The sequence below is a fragment of the Felis catus genome, chromosome C1 (assembly GCF_018350175.1).
Source record: "Felis catus isolate Fca126 chromosome C1, F.catus_Fca126_mat1.0, whole genome shotgun sequence".
In the NCBI taxonomy this organism is placed as follows: domain Eukaryota; kingdom Metazoa; phylum Chordata; class Mammalia; order Carnivora; family Felidae; genus Felis; species Felis catus.
In genome coordinates, this window is record NC_058375.1 from 97,490,207 (window position 1) to 97,498,707 (window position 8,501).

The following is an 8,501-nucleotide window of genomic DNA, read 5'->3' on the forward strand; positions in this document are numbered from 1 at the left end:
TGCTGGCCACAAGAGTGCTTATGGCTAACTGAAATAAAATCTCACCTATCACCATGGTGAGAGTTTTGGAATTTAATCAGATTGCTTTCCCCACACTTAAGCATAAGAAAATGGAATAGAGATAAAGAACAATTTGAGGGGCACCTGGGTGGCTCAGTCAGTTAAGTGTCTGACTTCAGCTCAGGTCATGATCTCATGGTTCATGAGTTCAAGCCCTGCATCGGGCTCTGTGCTAATAGCTCAGAGCCTGGAGCCTGCTTGGGATTCCATGTCTCCCTCCCTCTCTGCCCCTCCCTGACTTGTGCTCTGTCTCTCCCTTTCCCTCTCTCAAAAATAAATCAACATTAAAAAAAATTTTAATCAAAAAAGAACAATTTGAAGGCATATAACCCTCTGAAGATAAACAGGCCGAAGCCAGGGGTTTGGGTGGTCAAGGATGGTTTGTGGGACAGGAGTGAAGGGGGCATTATTGACAGACTGGGTGAGGTAGCAGCAAGGCACTGGAAGGAAGTTTTATCAGTAGGAAGAGAAGTTGCTGGAAGTTGGTTCTGCCTTCTCCTTTTTAGAAACACATGGTTATTACTTAAATTTTCTTAGTCCCTGCCTTCTTCCCCGCCTAATCCCTACAGACACTAGAGGGTTGAGACAAGGCAAAGACAGACTTGCCACGGGAAGTTGGTTCCACACCCGAGGCTAGCCACAAGGCACACGCAGGAAGGTGTGGGGTTACTGACGCCATGAGGTGGTACGCACCACGACAGCTTAGTGGAAGCCCCGTCACACACATGGCTGCATGAAAGGCAGCGTGGCCAGCAGCCACACGCCGTGTCATTTTGATGCAGAGCCCTTCTGGACTGGGAGAAGGCCTAGTGAAGGCAGCATTCCCCGAGCGAGGCTGTATCACTTGATCTGCCCGCTCCGGACACCGGGATCCCGTCAGCAATGGTTAGGTAAGGCTCTTCTCCCAGTCGGATTCCATTTGTGCAAGTCCTTGGAAGTGTTCTTTAATTTAGATTTCAATAAAGATAAGACCAAGGTTAATTGAGAATGGCCGAGTCTCACATTATGTAATGAGAGCCATCTACAATTCACTGTAGAGTTAGCAGGGGAAACTATAGCCGGGCTCCGATGCTGACCTCCCCCTCGATCCGAAGTGAGGAACTGAGGAGTCCACGGATTTTATGTTCTCCAGGTGCAGGGAGCTGATTTGCTTCTTCCGTTCCACCGAATTCGTGGCTCCTATTGGATCAGGTTCAGGCGATCGTTTCTCCCATCAAGCCTCTTGTTACTAATTGCAGGGAATTCTCAATCTCTGTATCTGTCATCACTCAAAGTTCAGATTTTTTTTCCCTCATTTATAATTGTAATCGACACCTTGCTAGTCGTGTTTCAAAGTTCCGCTTTTAAATAACAAAGGTTATATCAATCGATGTCTAGGGAGCCTGCCTTTTCCAATGTGTTCTGCAAAATGCCTACTGTTGGTTATTTATAACCCACAAATGGCTCCTTTCACTACTTGCTACATGCTCTTCTCTTCCATCGTCAGCATCTGTCTGCCTCTGCTCCGCTGACTCTATGGCGGGCTGGGGTGGGAAGTGGAATTCTTGGTAACAAGAATTACTTCCAGACTGAATGTGCTCTCTCTCTTTGGAAAGACATGCAAATTCTAGGGCACGTCGTGAACAACCCCATTCAACATCCTCCTCTGCCTTCAGATGGTTTAGGGTTTTACCCTCTATACACTTCACCCGTGTAGATGAGGGCAAGGAAGGGCTTGAAGACAGCCAGTGTGTATGGACACGAGTTTATACACTGTGTAAAGACGCCCAGCCAAGGAAGCAGGTAGGGCTGAATTCCAGTCCTGCAGGAAGGGATGCCTTTTCTTTGCACAAAAACAACAGCTTTCCACTAAGCCATCTGCTAGTGGAGTGTGTCCACACAGAAGGAGTATCCTTCTAGAATTTACACACTTTATAGGCTGGCAGCAGCCTTCCCTGAAACAGATGCTGTGGGATGGGGAAACTGGGTTTTTAAGGAGCGTACAGAGAAGTTTACCACGGTTGTGAATGGAAGAAAAGTCAGCACGATCATTCCCTAACGGAAGCTAACAGCGTGCAGTCAAAAGGCCAAAGATTAAGAGTCTAAAGCTCTGGTCCCTGGTGGGCTCTCCACGGGGACATGCCCCACTTGCCCAACCTGACTTCTTTCTTTTCCTCTCCCCCTACATTATTTCAAAAAAACAAAAAAAGTAAGAGCCAATTTTTCTTACGTGAAATTGGGAGGGCTTAGGTAAGGCAACGAATACCACAGAACACAGTAGCTTGTCCAAAGATGCTCTAGATACCACAGCCCCACGTAACACCTACTTAGCCAGTGGAGTGACTCTTAGGACTGACTACACTCAGCCACAGGGAAGGCGGCCAGGGCCCCGATGTGCCAGGCCGGCGCACAGCAGAAGAGGGCTTTGTTCAGCGCAGCGATGTCTGCCCTCCGGTCCTGCTTTCCTTTCATCCCCTCGTCTTTTGCACATCCTCTCTTGCTGCTCGTGTTCTGTGTTCTGGAATTCTCACTGCCTCCCAGACACTGCGGTTGGCTTTGATTGATGCTCTTTGTTCTGTGTGTCAGTGGAGTGCTGCTGACAGAATAATACAGTCTCTAGCCAACTTAGTCCTGGGTTCCTGCCTTCACTGCTCGAGCACAGCAGTACATGTGGGAGCAGGTCCTTCTGGGCACAAACTACATTCCCGGCGCGATACAGGATCCTAGGCACTGGGAATACAGTGGTCATCAAAACAGCCCAAACGCCCTGCTCTTGTGCCCCCTACATTCTAGAGGTCAGCGGGGAGGGGGGCGGTGGGGAGACAGGCATAAACAAAGTAACTATACACAGCGTGTCCGATGGTGACAGGACAGTGTGGAGGTGGGGGGCTGCCATCTCCTACAGAGTGGCCAAGAAGGCCCTCAAGGAGATGATGACATTGATTAAAGATCGGAAGGGGGTCGGTGAGTCGTGACAGATCCGAGGGAAGAATTCACAGGGATTCTTTGTCATTCTCACACTCCGGGTTGGCTACACTGGGTTTGTATTTTACTAACTCACACCAAGCGTATTAGTTATAGGTTGCTGTGTAACAACTCACCCCAAGATGCAGCGACTTGAAACAACATCTTTTTATTGCCTCATAGTTACTGTAGGGCGGGCACCAGCATATGGCTGGCTCGGGGTCCCTACAAGGCGGCACTGAAGATGCTGGGCAGGGCTGCAGTCACCCCCTGGCTCAGCTGGAAGAGGACCCACTTCCAAGATCACTCACGTGGTGTTGGCAGCTCTCAGGTCCTCCCTGGCTGTCATCTGGGGATTTCAGCTCCCTGCCACTTGGAGCTCACCGCATAGCAAGCCAACAAGAGCGTGAACAAGACAGAAGTCACAGTCTTCTTATACCCTAATCTTATAAGTAGTAAGTTGCCATTTTTGCCATATTCTATTCGATGGAAGGGAATCATTAGGCCCAGCTACATTCAAGGTGAGGGGATGACACAAGGGTGTGAATACCAGGAGGCGGGGATCATTGGGGGCATCTCAGAGGTTGCCTGCCACCCCAAGAATAGAACAAAGCCACGCAAGAACACCCTTTGGTAGTCACCTGAACCACACCTCCCAGTCAATTTTCCCCATAGCCACCAGAATGATCCTTATAAAATGTAGGCGAGAGTATCTTACTAGCCTCTGCTAGGAAACCCCCCATCATGTCTCAGACTAGCATCCGCATTTCAAGTCCTGGCTTCTGCCTGGTTCTCCCGCCCTTATTCCTCCACGCACCTGACCCATGCTGTGCTGGCCACAGGAGCCTTCTTGCTCTCTCTTGAACATACCGAATGCATTCCTGCCCTTTGCATTGGTTGTTCCTCCTGCCTCGAGCACTTCCTACAATGGTCGTCTTCCTTCTCATCCCTCGGGTCTCTGCTCAGCTGTCACCTTCTCAGTGGGGCTTTTTCTGACCACCCCCATCTAAAACATCCTCCTAGGGGTGCCTGGGTGGCTCAGTCAGTTAAGCATCCAACTCTTGGTTTCGGCTCAGGTCATGATCTCACAGTTCATGAGTTCGAGCCCCACGTCGGGCTCTGCGCTGACAGCACAGAGCCTGCTTGGCATTCTCTCTCTCCCTCTCTCTCTGTCCCTTCCCCATTCGCTTGCATGAGCGTGTGCTCCTTCTCTCTCAAAGTAAACAAATAAACTTAAAAAATAGATAAATAAAATAAAACATTCTCCTATACCTCCTCCTCTCCCCTTTATTTTACTTTATTTTCCTGTCCATCTTCCTGACTAGAAAGTAAGATCCATGAGGGCAGGGATTTTTGTCTGTTTTGTCCACAGCTATATTCCCAGTGCCTGGGATTTAGGAGATTGTCAGTAAATATTGCCAGAATGAATGAATGAATGAACGAATGGCATTTGAATGTATGTAAAGATGAAATCATCTCTAACACAGTGAGAATAATATTTTCCTTTTGGGGGTTTATGATATCCTAGGCAATTTAGAAACATAATTTCATTTAATTCTTAGGAATATCCCATGAGATAGGTACTATCATCCTCAATTTACAGAGGAGGGCTTGGCAAAGTCAGGAAACTTACTGGAGATCACACGGTAAAAGGAAGAGCTGAGATCTAAACCCAGGGCTGTCTGCCTCCACAGCCCACTCTGTGACCACCGAGGTATGTACCCACAGGGGTGGGGCCCTGCCACCACAGGCTGATACCATGGGACTGTTGCTAACACTGCTCCCTGGGTAATCCTGACATGCAGGCTGGGATCAAAGCCTTTTCTCCAAAGAATCCTCTTTCACACCTCAAGATCCAATGAAAAATATTAGTGCAGCGCCTCCCTCGGTCTGTAATAAAACGTTTATTTCATCTCAAGGCAACTTTAGACAAAACTGTGACACTTAGCTTGGAGCCACCCAGAGACTGAGTTAAGGCTTGGACGGCCATGGGCCTCCGCCCTCCTCCCCCCACACTTACCCATGCTGTGGCCTCCTCCCTCGGGGTTCTGGGCTGTCCCTCGGGGACGGTGAGAGGACAAGCCAGGCCTGCCCCCCAGTGCAGAGAATGCCCAGCCTCCAGTGCTGCTGCTGGTTGCAGCCTTATGGAGCTCCCAGCCCTCAGTTTAGGCTTGCCTCCTTTCTGGGGTACATTGGACAGCAACAGCACCCGGCAAGCACCCTGCCTCCCGGTACCCCTCCCTCCCTCCCTCACACTGAGCCCAGTCCCTGAACTTGTGGTGCTCTCTCACCCACTGGCTTAGGTCATGCTTGTGGCCTCTACCTACAGCAGTCTTTCCATCTTACGACCTAGTTAAAGCCTGTTTGCACTGGGGGGGGGGGGGGGGGGGGTCTTTGTAAATGCCGCTTCCTCCGGGAAGACTTCCCTAACCACCTCATTTCCTGTCTGGGGTAGGTGATTGCTCTCCTGGCGCCCAGGATCTCCTCTGTAATGGGAGAATACCACCTTGGATTCACATGTCACCTGAGATTAAGGACCATGGCTGCGGAGCATCTGTTGTTTGCAGCCCAGCATTTATAGCCCCTCCTCTGAGCGACAGTTTATCAGATTTCCTGGGGGAAACCTCCCTCCCTGTTTCAGCCAGGTGATTTGTGTGGGACTGACCAGTGCCCAACTTCAGCTGTGGAGCCTAAACTAACCGGCACCCTCTCCCTCCATTCTCCCAGTCACAGTGATTGGCTCAGGGCTGACATGTGACTTAGGCCGACTCAACCAGACTGAACCTTGGGGCTCTGGCTGGAAATGATGCATCCTGGCCTTTCTACCCTAGTGGACCTGTAGCCTCCTGGGATACTGGAAGCCACCCAGGACCAGTGGGGTGAGGTTTATGGTGGGAGAGCCTGGCCAGCAATGGAGCCATTGAAGAAGAAATGGGGAGAAAGTAACAGTCTCCTGGTCCCAATTATTTGAGCCCCTAGATCAGCATTGCCTGAAACCAGAGCTACCTGGAGACCCGTCAGTTATGTGGACAATAAAAATCCACTTTATATTGAAGCCAGTTTGAAAGTTTGGTGTTGGTGGTGGTGTTATTACTTGCAACTAAGAAACACCCTAATTTCAAATTCGGCCTATCACCACTGTACCTTCAGCCCTCAGCACAGTGCCTTGAACTTAATTGTGGTTGAATGAAGAAGTTTCTTTGCTCTGCGTAAGAAATCTAGGGACAGGGAGGTTTGGGGGGGGGAGCCTGGATGGCTCGGTTGGTTAAGTGTCCAACGTCGGCTCAGGTCATGATCTCGCAGATTGTGGGTTTGAGCCCCACATGAGGCTCTACGCTGCCTGCTTCAGATTCTGTGTCTCCCTCTCTCTCTGCCCCACTGCTGCTCACGCTCTCTCTCTGTCTCTCAGAAGTGAATAGACATTAAAATAATTAAAAAGAAATCTATGGACCAGTAAGTATGGAGGTGGGCATAGAGCAGGGACTAGAAAGCACTCAGCTCTCTCTAATCTAGTATATGAAGAGGCTGGGTCTACTTCTTTCTCCCCTATTCTACTCAAGGGCTGGTCAGACATCCTCCCTACAACTCCCCTGGGCCCTACAGACGTAGGAGCTCTTCTGTCTGGCTAAGGCACAATCCCCAACTCCTGGTCCCACTAAGAGTATTGTTCCTGACCAGCTTCATCCCAGCCCCTAGTCTGCCTTAGCAGGTCTATCAACTCAGAGCTGGTTAGGACTATGGGGCCACTCAAAACACAGATTAAGGCACTTGCCTTTAAAAAAAAAATCATGCCGTGATGGGTTCTTTACTCACACCCTGAATAAATCTTATGCCCTGTCTCTGTCCGCAATCTGTTTCTATTCCTGTTTTTGGGAGCACAGAATCTGAGAAGGAAGCATAGAGGTCATCTAACTTGACCCCACTCCCAGGGCACGTGCTACCACTATGTCTCTGACTTGGCTTGAACGTGACCAGGGACCGGCTGCTCCATCCTCTGTGAAGCAGGCATATTGTCAGACAGCTCAGATTGTTAGAAAGTTCTTCCTGAAATTGAGCTGGAATCTGTTTCCTTGTCATTCCACCTAGTCCTGGATCTGCCATCTGGAGTCCCTGGCATCAGCCTGATCCCTCCCCCACATGGCAGCCACTGGGACATATGAGGACAGCATATATGTCCCTAAATTCTGCTTGACTCCAGGCAAAGCCTGCCTTGGGATGGTCCCCACCCAATCCTCATAATTTAGTCTCCCGATATTGTCCTAGTACATCATCTTCTGGATGTGCTCCAGTTTGTGGTGGTCCCTCTGCAAGCAGGGCTCCTCGGAGACATCTCAAACAGTCTAAATGCGGCCTGTCCAGCACCAAGTACCATAGAACCATCTGCACCTTGTTCCGGACTCAGCACCCCTACTAACGAAGACCTGTAAGTCTCCAGCGCCATTGGTACAGCCCCGTCACACTCCTGGCTCAATGGAACATAATTTCAAAGACCCATTGCATTTTTGATATTTGAACATTGGATGGATGGAGCTCTACACTGATTTCTTTAAACCTTACCTTGTCAGTTTCAGACCGGGCAGAATCACTAAGGTGACGCTATAACTTACCATCCAAATCCGGGCACTTTTGGGAGTGAACGTGAGCTGCCATTGTTATTAATAATCACACTGAGACAGCAGGCATACCCGGGGCTGTCCCCGACAAGCCTGGACACAAGGCTGCCTCAGCATAGTGGTCAGGGCTACAGAGTCCAGTTTCAAATCCCAGCGGTCCCATTTACCAGCTCTGTACTTAATCTCTCAAAGTTTGTTTTCCCATCTTGGAAAGGGAGATAATGTTCCTACATTGTAGGATTATCATAGGCATTAAATAAGATCATGTGTGGAGAGCATTAAACCCAGAGCTTGGCTTACATTAAGTGTTCAGAAAATATCACCTGTTATTTTTAGCTTTCTTGAGATCTTTTTTTAATTTGACCAGCTATCCCTCTTCGTATTGTGTCATCTTTAAATATGGTAAGTGTGGCTTCCACAGCTTTATCTGAATTGTTACCTAAAATAACCCGCGTCAGCATCCGGGACAGAGCCCTGTGGCACATCACCGGTGTTCTCCTTCCAAGCTGATGTTGATGCATTGGCTACTATTCTTTGGATATGGCTGTTCAACCAGCTATCCCAGGGCACTGGAAGAAAGTGTATTCAGTATTCAGAGACCACACAACAACTCAGCGGCTTCGCAGATACACAGTTTATTTCTCTCTCATGTAATGGTATGAAGAAGCTCCACTTTGGCAGGAGGCCATCCTCCTGCCATTAGTCAGAGACCTAGGCTGAGGGAAGCTCTCCTGTCTTCAGCATGTGACTTCTGTTGCTGTGCTGGTCACCATTCCAGCCAGCGGGGAGGGGAAGAGCTTGGATGAGCATGTGGGAGAGGTTTATGGGCCGGGCCTGGAAGGGGCAGGCGTCACGTCTGCTCACATGCCAGTGGAGAAAATGTAG

The 8,501-nt window shown here is 49.4% G+C and overlaps 1 long non-coding RNA gene across 1 annotated transcript; it reads left to right on the forward strand.

Annotated features, from left to right (window-relative positions):
• The first annotated feature begins 2,867 nt into the window (after positions 1-2,867).
• Positions 2,868-6,104, forward strand: LOC109502542. Its single transcript, XR_002161209.3, has 3 exons — positions 2,868-3,458; positions 4,607-4,717; positions 5,459-6,104. It is a non-coding gene; the product is annotated as an uncharacterized LOC109502542 (long non-coding RNA).
• The last annotated feature ends 2,397 nt before the right edge of the window (positions 6,105-8,501 follow it).